This window comes from Neomonachus schauinslandi, chromosome 4 (assembly GCF_002201575.2).
Source record: "Neomonachus schauinslandi chromosome 4, ASM220157v2, whole genome shotgun sequence".
NCBI classification, from domain to species: Eukaryota; Metazoa; Chordata; class Mammalia; order Carnivora; family Phocidae; genus Neomonachus; species Neomonachus schauinslandi.
The window spans coordinates 147,788,953-147,792,876 of record NC_058406.1 but is presented as its reverse complement, the minus strand read 5'-3'; the positions used below and the strand labels follow the sequence as shown (position 1 = coordinate 147,792,876).

The 3,924-nt window shown below is 37.5% G+C and overlaps 1 pseudogene; it reads left to right on the top strand.

The window, feature by feature from the left end:
* Positions 1-669: 669 nt before the first annotated feature.
* LOC123324614 lies at positions 670-823 on the top strand (annotated as a pseudogene).
* The last annotated feature ends 3,101 nt before the right edge of the window (positions 824-3,924 follow it).

Sequence of the window (3,924 nt, the reverse complement as noted above, 5' to 3'; positions counted from 1 at the left end):
TATGAATAAAGCTAATTTGAACAAATTTTTGTGTAGACATGATTTTGCTTTTTGGGGGTAGGGGGTGGTAAAAACCTAAGGCTGCTAAAATTACTGTGTCATATGGTAACTATATGTTTAGCCTTATAAGAAACTTACCAACTGTTTTCCAAACTGGTACCATTCTATATTGTCACCAGCAGTGTATGAGAATCCTAGTTGCTTCACATCCTTGCCGATACTTGGTATTGTTAGAATTTTTATTTTTAGCCATTCTCGTGGATGTAATCGTATCTCATTATTGCTCCTTTCCTTTCTCTGTAAAGTTTTCATCAAATTAGGGACTGGTACTAGATCATACCAATTCTTTTCTTAACATTCTCAGATCCCAAATGTAGCCCAAGGAAGAATTAAAACTGAGACCATTTATAAAGATAACATATTTCTTCAATAGTAACAGATAGACTTGGGATTTTAAAGATGAAAGAAAAACAAAATTCTATATACTACTTTTTGGTCAACCCGACATCTTACCTTATACTTATGCAAAGAAAAGACTATTCCTAAGGCCTGTAATACTTCCTTTTCCTACCAAATGTATAAATACCTTATACAAAGCACTTGCTTTTCTCTATAGGGCTTCTTCTCCATATTCTAGGTAAGTTTTTTTTTCATTTGAACTAAGATTACAGCTTTGCACAGTGGCAGTATCGTAGCCAATGAGGCTTATCCGAGGCGCGATTATTGCTAATTGAACTAAGATTAATATACAAAAGAAATTTCAGAGAAAAATGAAAGGACACACCACATAATTCTTTTAGATTAGGAAGAAGTTTCTAAGAAAGGCCCAAACCCAACTGCTCCAGAGTGAGGCAGAAAGCAGAGTAGTTATACAGCTGTAAACTGGCTAGGGACATTTTGTTTATCTGGTAACTAAGTTAACACTTTTAAACTGTTTGTGGAATGGATTATTGTTCTTAAAGAATCACATCCTTAGTTGAAGATGATGATTTAGTTCCTAGTGGAAAAAGTACCCATGCACACACAAACTCATACTCCAATACACTCTCAGCTGACATCACGTAAGTCTAGATATGGGTTTGCACAATTCTGCATTTAAACATCTGGTGAGAGGTGTATAAATTATTGGAATAGGCAAAAAAGCAGCATAAGCTAACTGAGATATTACTTAATAAGTAGTGTACAGAACCAGAAATACTCACTTTTTACAGCATAAATCTGGTAACTCTTTTATTCTATTTGTATATATATTTTTTATCCTACCTCTAAGTGGACATATATTTTCTTAGAAATTTAAATCTGATGGTGGGGTGAAGGTAACTACAAACATTATCTAGTCCAACAAACTCATTTTCCAAATTGAAATTTAGGCTCACCCTAGTTATGTGACTTGTCCCAAGTCCCTTCTGTAGTTACAGGCAGAGTTGGATCTAGAACCTAGATTTCCATTGCTCAATCTACAATACCATCTTGTGTCACATGATGGTTAAAAGAATTGGAATACAAAGATTTAAAAAATAAGCATACATATTTATAAAACATTTAAATAAATGTGATTTCCTAATGGCTTAGAAAAATGTAAGTAAAAATTTTTAAAAAGAGCTAAAGTTACTTCCAGATGGCATCAATTTATTCCTCCCCAAGTCTCCACGATAAAAAAATGAGGAAGTCAGGGTAAAGAGTTCCCTCTTCTCAAAAATTACCTAGAAAGGAATTCTACACCATATCCAACCTTCTAACACTGTTATTTCAATAAAGAAATTAATTATTCTTTGCAATCAAACATTACAAAGAAAGTATAGTATTGTTCTTTGCATCCTGGGTGAACTCATGGGTCTTACCCTCCTGCATTCAAGAATATGTGGGGGTACAAAGAGATTAATGTCCTACAAAGCGTGAGACTGACAAACAAAGCAGATATCAGGATTATCTTTGGGAGGGATTCCTGTGAATCTATATTTCCTAGACTGCTCCCCACTTTCTAGTTTGGGATCAAACGAATCATCCTGAATTAAATGATTTTCTCAGGTCTCCTACCTGACATTCCACACAGCCCAGGTCCCTTCACAATTTGGTTCAGATTTCCTGGAAATTCAACCGAAATTCAATCTTGGCTTGTGAATCTTGGCAAAGGATTCTGCTGGCCGCTCCAAGCTCCCCCCAGCCAGCAGCATGCACTCTTTTCCCTCTCTGGAGGACCCAAGGGGCACAGTTTTACTGTGTGTTTGTGTTGGTTAGCTGTCTCAAGTCCAGGGTGACGTCTCCTCCTGAGTTCCAGGTCTACCATTCCCTGATGTTCTTACCCCACCCCAGAGGGAAAATAAAAATCCTGGGGCCATACTAATAGCAAAAATTTCTATAGCATCCTCCAACGTGGCCAGTTTAATCTTGGGCTTCTTCCTCCCCTGCCATTGCCACCTGGACGGCACTTTTCATGGTTCCACCATCCTTTGACATGACTGTCCTAAACATCCCTTTAGCTACTCTTCCCTTTATCATATACCCCATGACACCATGGGGTGAGAAAGTCTATAAAGTATATTGCTCCTATTTTATCAGTTGGAGATTCCTGCAATGAGTTAAAATAGTTTTCTACCTCCATGCATAAGTAATTACAGTCAGGGAAATTTTGAAACTTAAAACGAACTCTCACTTCAAAATATAATCTGCTGTCTTCTCAAATTAATAGGTGCATTTAAAGCAAATTTATTGCAAATTTATGATTGCATTAAATCCCAAAGTGACTTTATAAATGTGAGGATTCTAAACTCCATGGTAAATAAATAAATAAATAAAATAAAATAAAATCCATGGTAGGGGCACCTGAGTGGCTCAGTCAGTTATTTGTCTAACTTCGGCTCAGGTCATGATCTTGGGGTCCTGGGATCCAGTCCTGTGTTGGGCTCCCCACTCAGCAGGGAGTCTGCTTCTTCCTCTCCCTCTGCCCCTTCCCCTTCTTGTACACTCACTCTCTCTCTCTCATATAAATAAATAAAATCTTTAAATAAAATAAAATAAAATCCATGGTAAATTAAGCAAGTAAAAATACTCAAAAAATTTGGGGTGGAGGAGGGGAAAAAACTGCTATAACTTAAAAGCATAAAAAAGCTGTAATAACTAAAGCATTTTTGTCCTGACATAGAACTCAGTAGGCAGACTATGAAATTAAAAAAAAAAATCCAAGAAGACATAAGAGTTTAATAAGTGCTAAGGAAAATTCAAATCAGAATACTTGTTTGCACTATCAATCCATAAGAGACTCTTAATTAAAGAGAACAAACTGAGGGTTGATGGAGGGGAGGTGGGCGGGGTATGGGCTAAATGGGTGATGGGTATTAAGGAGGACATTTGTTGGGATGAGCACTGAGTGTTGTATGTAAGTGATAAATCACTAAATTCTACTCCTGAAAACAATATTACACTATATGTTAACTAACTATAAGTTAAATAAAAAATTTGAAACAAACAAAAAAAAGAATATAACTCAACACCCAGAAAACAAATAATCCAATTAAAAAATGGGCATAAGACATGCACAGACATTTCCCCAAAGAAGACCTACAGATGGCCAACAGACACATGAAAAGATGCTCAATACCACTGATCATCAGGAAAACACAAATCAAAACTACAATGAGATATCACCTCACACCTGTCAGATTGGCTAAAATCAATAACACAAGAAACAACAAGCGTTGGAGAGCATGGGAGAAAAAGGAACCCTCCTGCACTCTTGGTGGGAATGCAAACTAGTGCAGTCACTTTAAAAAATCCTATGGAGGGGCACCTGGGTGGCTCAGATGGTTGGGCATCTGCCTTTGGCTCAGGTCATGATCCCAGGTCCTGGGATCAAGCCCCATGTCGGGCTCCCAGCTCAGCCGGGAGTCTGTTTCTCCCTCTCCCTCTGCCTCTCCCCCTGCTTGT